Source organism: Eurytemora carolleeae, unplaced genomic scaffold, assembly GCF_000591075.1.
Source record: "Eurytemora carolleeae unplaced genomic scaffold, Eaff_2.0 scaffold811, whole genome shotgun sequence".
NCBI lineage: Eukaryota > Metazoa > Arthropoda > Copepoda > Calanoida > Temoridae > Eurytemora > Eurytemora carolleeae.
In genome coordinates, this window is record NW_019396782.1 from 117,233 (window position 1) to 127,934 (window position 10,702).

The 10,702-nt window shown below is 32.9% G+C and overlaps 1 long non-coding RNA gene across 1 annotated transcript; it reads right to left on the reverse strand.

Annotated features, from left to right (window-relative positions):
• Positions 1-200: 200 nt before the first annotated feature.
• LOC111708642 (uncharacterized) lies at positions 201-6,407 on the reverse strand. The gene is made up of 3 exons (XR_002766702.1): positions 6,322-6,407; positions 3,383-3,503; positions 201-306 (listed from the first exon to the last, which is right to left on the reverse strand). It is a non-coding gene; the product is annotated as an uncharacterized LOC111708642 (long non-coding RNA).
• Positions 6,408-10,702: the final 4,295 nt, after the last annotated feature.

Here is a 10,702-nt window from a genome sequence, read left to right on the forward strand (position 1 = left end):
AATTTAAACGGGCATCACATTAACATCATCAAGGGGCAGGCTTTTGGCTAGTCAAAAATAAAAAATATTCGAACTCCAAAATTATTTTTTTTTAGAAAGCCAACTGCAATGAAAACAGCAAAATGCGCAAACTGTTTTATTTTAAAGTCCAGAAAAAAGAAAGGCTTTCAAAAGAAAGCCTGATTAAGTGCCCCTGCCCCTCTGATTCAATAAAATTTACCTCTTGTTGTTGAAAGTGCTTTAACTTGACTCCAGTCTTCCCAGTAGTCCCATAAACTAAACCATTCAACACTGCTCTTTCTTTCTCTAAATTAGAAAATTTGATCAAATTCTGCCGGAATACCTTTGTTTCCCATGTATCTATAATATTGTTAACACAAATTCGAAATATAAGGAAGACGATTCTTGGTGAAGCGCTTGTGTATTACAGCTGACCGCATAAGACTCTCGATAAAAAGATCCTTTTCCTGTTCAACAAGGTGGAACTATCGTTACTACCCCCCCCCCCTTCTCCGCCTACTCAGAGGGGTAGTGGCGTCAGTCAGCTTGATACACTTAAGACGTTCACAACTCAGTCTCAATCCTGACTCCTTTATGATGATGATTCAGATACCGAGCTAACAACATACAATGCCTACATCCAGCCCAATAATGTTCCAAGAGTTCCTCAATTATTGAGTGGCTTTCAGAGACATCATAATCGCTCAAGCCCAGAAAATGATAAACCTGAAACCTGGAGAGAGCGGAAACCTGCTGTTCAAGTTCTAGTTGATCTGCACCACCAACATGAAGCTCTACAAAGCTCCCATGATGTTACTACTGATGTTTGTCAATAGTTTTCTTTGTTAATTTCTAAACCAACCAATTTCCAACCCTTTCTAGGGCAAATATTTCAAAACTTTTGTTTTCTTAAATAAATGTTAAGAAATATCCTTTTAGATCTCTTTGTTTTAATATGATGACTTTTAAAGTCAACAAATATCTATACCTTTGTTTCCCTTTTATCTATTATAGTTATAACTTTGCTTCCCTTGTATCTGAAATATATACCCTTGCTCTCCTTGTATCTATAACATCTTTTTAACTTTAATAATATATTTTTAATTAAATTTTACAATAATTTCGAATATTTATATGATATCAGATGAAAATATTTTGATATTTCTATATTTCTTCTTCTTTTTCTTCTTGTTCATCTTTCATACATCTTTCAATCATATAACTTCTAATTTTGAAAAAAAGGATGTTTTTGTAAATTAGCCATTTTTACAAGAAGGGCCATTTTAAAAGATCTTGTTTTTTTCTGAGCCCTGTATTCATTTTGAGTTTATTGTCTGTTTTTCTTTTCTTAAAAAGCTGACCAGGCAATTTGTAATATTTCAACTCAGCTTACCCATAATTGCACCCCATATGCAAAATGGGGAGTTGTGATCCCTAAAAGCTCTCTTGAGAGGTATCTTCCATGGCAGTCCAGTCCTCACATCTGGTCGAGTAAAAAACCGGTATCGTTGTGCATGCTTTGTATTCCCACCAGGGGTTAAACTCCTCTTTCAGTGCACCAAGCTGAAGATGAAGTTTTGTTTTAATCTATGTACAATTCTTGCTTCCCCTGTAGCATACTAGATGCGTAACTAAACTCAGCGCTTCCCCAGCTGCAATTCTGGGACTGCATAGTAGGTCCGTTCTGCTTGAGAGAACGAAGGCAACTGAACATTGGACATTTCTAAATGTTTCTGTAAAATGTATTTACTGTAAACATTAAATCGAATTGTATCTTTGGATAAGTAGGATTTAGGGTGGAGCAACCTGAACATCCTAGTACACATTTAAATTGTTATGAGAAGGATTACAAGCATTCCAAGTTGCAGTTCATTTTTTTTCTTGTATCAAAGTTGAATGTGCAGCGCTTCCCCAGCTGCAATTCTGGGACTGCATAGTAGGTCCGTTCTGCTTGAGAGAAAGCAGGCTACTGTATCTATAGCATCTATACCATATTCCTTTGCTCCCCTTGTATCTACCTTTGTTTCCTCTGAATCTACCTTTGATCCCCTTGTATCTACCTTTGCTCCATCTGTATCTACCTTTGCTCCCTCTGTATCTACCTTTGCTCCCCTTGTATCTACCTTTGCTCCCTTGTATCTACCTTTGCTCCCCTTGTATCTACCTTTGCTCCTTTGTATCTACCTTTGCTACCTCTGTATCTACCTTTGCTCCCATTGTATCTACCTTTGCTCCCTTGTATCTACCTTTGCTCCCCTTGTATCTACCTTTTCTCCCTTGTAAATACCTTTGCTACCTCTGTATCTGACTTTGCTCCCCTTGTATCTACCTTTACTCCCCTTGTATCTACTTTGCTCCCTCTGTATCTACCTATACTCCCCTTGTATCTACCTTTGCTCCCTTGTATCTACCTTTCCTCCTTCTGTATCTACCTTTGCTTCCCTTGTATCTACCTTTGCTCCTTTGTATCTCCCCTGTATCTACCTTTGCTCCCCTTGTATCTACCTTTGTTTCCTCTGAATCTACCTTTGATCCCCTTGTATCTACCTTTGCTCCATCTGTATCTACCTTTGCTCCCCCTGTATCTACCTTTGCTCCCCTTGTATCTACCTTTGCTCCCCTTGTATCTACCTTTGCTCCCCTTGTATCTACCTTTGCTCCCCTTGTATCTACCTTTGCTCCCCTTGTATCTACCTTTGCTCCCCTTGTATCTACCTTTGCTCCCCTTGTATCTACCTTTGCTCCCCTTGTATCTACCTTTGCTCCCCTTGTATCTACCTTTGCTCCCCTTGTATCTACCTTTGCTCCCCTTGTATCTACCTTTGCTCCCCTTGTATCTACCTTTGCTCCCCTTGTATCTACCTTTGCTCCCCTTGTATCTACCTTTGCTCCCCTTGTATCTACCTTTGCTCCCCTTGTATCTACCTTTGCTCCCCTTGTATCTACCTTTGCTCCCCTTGTATCTACCTTTGCTCCCCTTGTATCTACCTTTGCTCCCCTTGTATCTACCTTTGCTCCCCTTGTATCTACCTTTGCTCCTTTGTATCTACCTTTGCTACCTCTGTATCTACCTTTGCTCCCCTTGTATCTACCTTTACTCCCCTTGTATCTACTTTGCTCCCTCTGTATCTACCTGTACTCCTCTTGTATCTACCTTTGCTCCCTTGTATCTACCTTTCCTCCCTCTGTATCTACCTTTGCTCCCCTTGTTTCTACCTTTGCTCCTTTGTATCTACCTTTACTCCCCTTGTATCTACTTTGCTCCCTCTGTATCTACCTATGCTCCCCTTGTATCTAACTTTGCTCCCCTTGTATCTACCTTTGCTCCCCTTGTATCTACCTTTGCTCCCTCTGTATCTACCTTTGTTCCCCTTGTATCTACCTTTGCTCCCTCTGTATCTGTATGATATTGCTAAGATGATGAGAACGATTGCTCCTGCTCCAAGCACAGCAGATGATACAGCAATTAGGATAACTTTCTGCATTGGCTCCAGAACCCACATCTACAAATAAGTTAGTTTTTTATTTAGAATTTTTAAGAATATTTAATTAAAACAGAAAGCTTCTCAGTGCTTTATGGAAATTAAACCAACCATAGTGGTTTGAGATTTCGGGATATATATATAACTACCATAGGGGTTTCAGATTTTGGGAGAAATGTATACAAATCAAAGTGATTCAAGATATTGGGAAAAATGTAAACCAATCAAAGTAATTCAAGATATTGGGAAAAATGTAAACCAACCAAAGTGATTCAAGATATTTGGAGAAATGTAAACCAACCAAAGAGATTCAAGATATTGGTAGAAATGTAAACCAACCAAAGTGATTCAAGATATTGGAAGAAATGTAAACCAACCAAAGTGATTCAAGATATTGGGAGAAATGTAAACCAACCAAACTAATTCAAGATATTGTGAGAAGTGTAAACCAACCAAATTGATTCAAGATGTTGGTAGAAATGTAAACCAACCAAAGTGAATTAACATATTGTGAGAAATGTAAACCAACCAAAGTGATTAGAGATTTTGGGAAAAATGTAAACCAACCAAAGTGATTCAAGAAGTTGGTAGAAATAAAAACCAACCAAAGTGAATTAACATATTGTGAGAAATGTAAACCATTCAAAGAGATTCAAGATATTGGGAGAAATGTAAACCAACCAAACTAATTCAAGATATTGGGAGAAATGTAAACCAACCAAACTAAATCAAGATATTGGGAGAAATGTAAACCAACCAAACTAATTCAAGATATTGGGAGAAATGTAAACCAACCAAACTAATTCAAGATATTAGGAGAAATGTAAACCAACCAAACTAATTCAAGATATTAGGAGAAATGTAAACCAACCAAAGTGATTCAAGATATTGGGAGAAATGTAAACCAACCAAACTAATTCAAGATCTTAGGAGAATTGTAAACCAACCAAACTAATTCAAGATATTGGGAGAAATGTAAGCCAACCAAACTAATTCAAGATATTGGGAGAAATGTAAACCAACCAAACTAATTCAAGATATTGGGAGAAATGTAAACCAACCAAAGTGATTCAAGATATTGGGAGAAATGTAAACCAACCAAACTAATTCAAGATATTGGGAGAAATGCAAACCAACCAAAGTGATTCAAGATATTGGAAGAAATGTAAACCAACCAAACTAATTCCAGAAATTGGGAAAATTGTAAACCATTATTAGAGGCTCAGTATGAGACCAGTGTAATGTTCCTTTGTCATTTGTAAATTGTCATATATATGTAAATTGTAATTTTTATATAATTTATGGACACAAATGTGCTAGAAAAAGAAGGATTTGTAAATTGTAAATTGTGAATTGTAAATACCTAAGCGTATAATGGCAATAATATATTATTGACAAAACTAATTTCTAAATTGTAAATGGTTAATTGTGTAATGGCAATATTTTGTAAATTGTAAATTGTAAATTGTAAATGCCTTTAATGTAATGGCATTATATTGTAAATAGTAAATGCCTAAGCGTGTAATGGCAATAATTACATTTTGATTAAACTAATTTCTAAATTGTAAACTGTAAATTGTAAATGCCTAAGTGTAAAATGACAATTTTTTGATATTGACTAAACTAGAAAAAATTGTAAATTGTGAATGCTTAAGTGTATATTGACGTAACTAATGGCATTATTTTGTAAATTGTAATTTGTAAATTGTAAATTCCCAAGTGTATAATGACATTATTATAATATTGAAAAAACTAATTTGTAAATTGTAAATTTACAATTCTTCTATTCCCGGGATTTCAAAAATGTAGTCTGACTTTCACGCAATTTCCGCCTGTATCACGTGACAATGATACTGCTTTGCCATTGGCTGAAGTTCTGGTGACGTAATACGGACTATACGGACTATATGTAATTATATTATTAATTATATCTATTAAAAATGCAAAATAAAAAAATTATAATAAGAGTAAACCTAATATTCTCAGGCTCCTGTGGGATATCGTCGTTTTCAGATTGGTTGCGTATTTGCTGAATATGATCTGTTTAATACTACAACTTTTATACAAAATTGTATATATATGAATTTTCGTATATATTTGACACAGTTTTATATAAATTCCTCGAGACAGGAACATCAGATAGATCTCTTATATGTATTATTAACGCCTGAGATTCTCTGGCGTTGACTTCAAAATTTTATCAAATCAGCAAATTATATTAAAAATCAAAGACGCTACTGTAATGTTTCGTGGGACACCCTGTATGTATAAAAAACCCTTGAGAAACGTCGCCTTCAATTAACTAAAATCTTTAATATTGCAATCGTCTTTTTTTAAAAAGCACAGTATAGCATAAATAAATATTAATCTAAAACTTTAATTCAAGTTTAAAACCCAAAAACTAAACTTATTTCAAAAATAAATATTTTAAATTCAAACTTTTTAGAATATAATTTTTACGTGTGATGTTTTCTGTTCTTTTATTTTTTTTCTTACATTTTTATCAAAAAAAATAAAGAGGACTTTATCGTTCAAGAATGATTAAAATTTTTTGATGAACGATTCTTTTTAGAATCGTGAATTAACGATACAAAAAGAGTTTGTGAACAAATGATAGGAATGAATGAATGAAAGAAAATATGAATGAAAGAATGAATCTTCTAAGAATTGAAAACTTTAATTTTCAGGGCAACTTATTAAAGAAGTTGTGTTTATTTGTATGTTACACTAGCGGCTTTGCCTGTGGAATTTTTAAATCGAATTTTGAAAAGAATTTTCTATTTTTGAACAAAGTGCTTTTCTATATAGATAGATGAACTTCTTCAGAGAGTACCTTTACCTTTATTCTGTTTAGTAACTTCTCTTAATCTAAAAAATCATCCAAAAGTTCTATCTATCGCCAATAATTTCATTGTTCTGAAATTATTCACTAGTATTATCTCAACAAAAATGTAGTGCAATAATGTTCTAAATAACCCGGAATAATATGAATTGATTGATAAATTCAAATGCGTTTTTGACCCTAAAAAGCTTACGGCATTCAACATTCAGCTAACTTGTTTTTAGCAATAGTTTATTTTATGAAATAATAATAAAAAAAGCCCTAACCCTGCATGCCATTTGCAAAGTGAGGTCTGTCATTTTTTGCTCTCAAAAATACGAGAGATATTAAGAACTTGGTTTAAATCCCAACTTATTGGATAAAACCATGAAAATGTCTAAGGTAATTATAAAAGCACAAAATAGCAGACCACATTTTGGAAAAGAACTAGGGCTATTATGTGATTATTGTTCCATTAAAATATATTTCTAAAACTGGTTACCTAGCTTGAATGCCGCAAACTTTTTCTAAGGGTAAAAGGCGACTTTGAGTTGAAGTCATCAATTTATATTATTCCAGGTACTGTATAAAATGTTCTGATGCCAAAATTGTTCAAAATGAACGAAATTTTCGTTGACGATGGGGCCATTTAAAAAAATTAACGAACGATGAACGAACGAATCAGAGAATTTTAAAAAACCATCGTTTTTAAAAACGAACAATTAAAAATCGTTAACTATGATTCGCATTTTAATAAAACATTTCATAACCGTTTGTCAGAACAAACGAATCTTTTGAACGAAATTTTGAAAAAAAATATTATTCTTAACTGAACAAATGATTTTTCTGAACGTACTACTGAGAAAAAACTATCTTAACAAATTTTTACTTTTACTGAACGGATGTTTTACTGGATGAAAGATTTAAAATTTTTTTAAAATTATGAAATGTCTTTAACGGTTTTTCAACTATTTCTAAAAAACTGCACTTGGGATGTTTCAGTTGGTAAATTACAACTTTTGTAGGGACATTTAATAAGTAAAAGTTGAAAACAAAAGACAACATTATTTATTCCAAAGTTTTCTGTTTCGCACTGTATTTATTTGATATTAACACACACCTACCAGGATACCAGTATACTATAATTTTGACGAGGTTAGATGAATACACAACAGTGTTATTCAATGATATCTCTATTCAACCCCTTTTATAAATACATATATCTAACTTTAACTGATGTTTGTCATAAAATAGATTAAAAACACTTGTTCAATGTTCCCACGATTACGTCATAATCTAATCATATATCGGACCTGAAAACACATGGAATACAGGGGTCCATATAATTACATAATTACATCTTTGATAGATTGATATTAGAGGCAAAACTAACCATGTCGTTGTTGTAAACAATTGGAATTATGATGTCAAGTTGTATAAGTTGTAAAATACCATACTTCAGATTACAGAACATCCACTGCATGGGAGTGTTATTTTTTCTGTAAATCACAATTTATTTCTTTTTATTACTGATACATGATATATTTTAACACCTCAAGTGCAGTACACATTTCTAAAGTTCATTAAAGTTCACAATGATACAGAAAGTATATTTTAATGCCCCTATTTGTACTTTTAAGCCCGATCTCATTTGGGACCAGAAATGGAAGTTTATTGTCCCCGGCCCTGGATGATTGGAATATGGATTCAAGCTCTATTAATAATTTTAGATAGAGGCAGGATTAATCCTACGCAGGCTACCACGAACCTGTAGGAAGGGGAGGGTAAAGAATTACACGAGGTGCGAAAACCGTGATTTATGTTTGTATGCGAAAAAAGTCACTCCTTACAATCTCAACTGTAGTGAACAAATTGGTGAAAAGTTTTGAATGTCGTCTTCCATAACCTGTGTTAGAGATCTATTGCTGATATATATTTTACTTTGAAATTAATTCTACTATAATATGATTCCTATTTAATATTTTTATTATTGTCTTTGGTATGAAACAGTTTAAAAAATTCTGAAAGAAGACATTCTAAACTATTTACCAACTGTCATGTTTCGTGGGACACCCTGTATATATATAAATTACGCAATTAAAAACAAGCCTAAAACTATAAAGTCGGTTTAACAATTTTATTTTGAACTTTTCTTGGAGCTTCTCTTCAAAAATGAACAACATCACTGCATCATGATAACTACAGAGCCCGAAATTTAAAAGATTATCGTTGAACGAAACTCTCGAGTTTTCTTTTTGGGGTCTTAACATTTTGTAGATTTTGATTTAAGAGATTCGAAAAAAAGAGAATATAAACAAACTGAAAAAAATAATATTTCATTTCAAGAATATTGATATCCACAAAACTGCCTAAACCCTTTCGTAAAACCCGGGTTTTAAAACTGGTTTTCATAACGATACCCTATCTTAAGTTTTGGGCTCATTACACTATATTATGTACATAAATACAGTACACTATATTATGTACATAAATACAGGACAATATATTATGTACATAACAGTTTTTGTCTAAGTTGGTTTAACTAATGGAACCGTGTCAGCAGTAGGACTATTGACTGCCTGAAACCCAGGCATAACTAGGCCTTTGACAGCTGCAATTGCCTGTGGAGGCTGTATACAGGTGGTATAACACTAGAGGGCCATCTATACGGTTTACAGTTACACACATTCATATTTTGTCTGAGGGCCATTTATTCAACAGACAAAGCTTGCTAATCGTCATTTTTGAAACGGGAAAATAGAAAATATGTAAATAAGTAAGTTTTTAAAAATGTTTTCTTATAAAATCCATATTTTTATAGATATCCTGCATATGCATTGGGCTATAACCTCTTGATGTGTCTGGATTTGTCAGCTGGTTGAAAATTAATAAAAAAATGCAAGTTTTATTTACATGGCTATACCCCCAAAAAAATAACTTTTTAACTTTTTCATTTTTTTTAACATTCTTGATTTCAGGCAACTAAAATAAACCTGTTTATCGTAAACCATTTTAATTATAGACTATATCACTCAAAATTATATAAGGCATAAGAAAAAATTAAAAATACGGAATTACTGGTACGACATTGCGACCTCGTGACTCTTGGTCTTTATTTTCCACGAAAGAGTGGGAATCAGATTTGATTGAGTGCATATATGAGACATTTAAACTGTTGGTTTTAAAAAATATTATTGATTTAAATTTTTCTTCAGAATAAAGGTGAAAACATGCAACGTTTTATACAAAAATCAAAGATACAAGAGATAATTGGAAAACCAATTTAGCCTTCAGGATATAAGGATGATAAAAATTAGATTTTGATGCAATTGGCATGACATTTGAACCAAATATAAAAATAAAAGATTTTTATTATTGAATGCTCACAAAATTTACCTGGATGAATGAATACAACAAGACGTTTATTTATGTATTTCAGTATGATACATGAACAAATACAGAAAATGTATCAAAATATTAGGCCGAATTTAAAGAATTTGAACCGAGTCGCTGAACCGCAAATAACCGGTTCCTATTAAACACCGGCTCAAATCTCGTAACACTTATTAAAATTTCAAGCTGTAGCCCACTGCATCTAGACGCGGTTGAAATTCTTTAAATTCGGTCTCTGGTCATACAGTTGATTTTGGTTAAGTATCATAATTTTTAATATCATATTTGATTGTTAACTTATTCTCTAACTGTGAATTAATAACTTTTGAAGGAATCAGATCGTCCTGGGAGAACAAGCTGCTGTTGGTGTAAATGTTATTTTGGCACTAAATAAAAACATCTTAATCCTAGAGGTTTTTCAATATTATGGAAAAAATTGTTTTATTGGTATTCAGTCATTAAAGCTAGGCAAACAAAATTGAGTTTTTGCCACAAAGCATAAACTTGAATTTTCTAATCCCTTTGCAACCTGAGGTGGAAACTCAAGCCATGGTTAAATCAGATTCTAACCATGGTAGAATGTATGAAGACGACAGATTTTTCTAACCATGGTTAATTTTAACCATGGGTAAAATTATGGTAATATTTTGCGGCATCAGCGCAGCTCGGATTTTTAACCATAGGTCTACCTAGGGTTAAAGTGGGTTTAACCATGGTTAAAGGGACGCGCTTAGTAGTTTTAGAATAAATTTTCCAAAAAAAATATTAGCCTCTACATTTTTGATGATTTTTTCCCTTTCAATCAAACTTTTTCTTTTCCAACATTGTGTTTTTTTTTCTCAAAAAAAGAAAGAGGTACTCTCTGATGTTAACCTAGCTTCTTCAAAACCACTGATTTATTTCAATTTTCTCTCTCTACGTATTACCACAAACTTTTTTAAAAAGCCCTTAAATAATTTTTTTATTAAACATCTTTAAAATCATTTATTAACATTTTTTCATAATG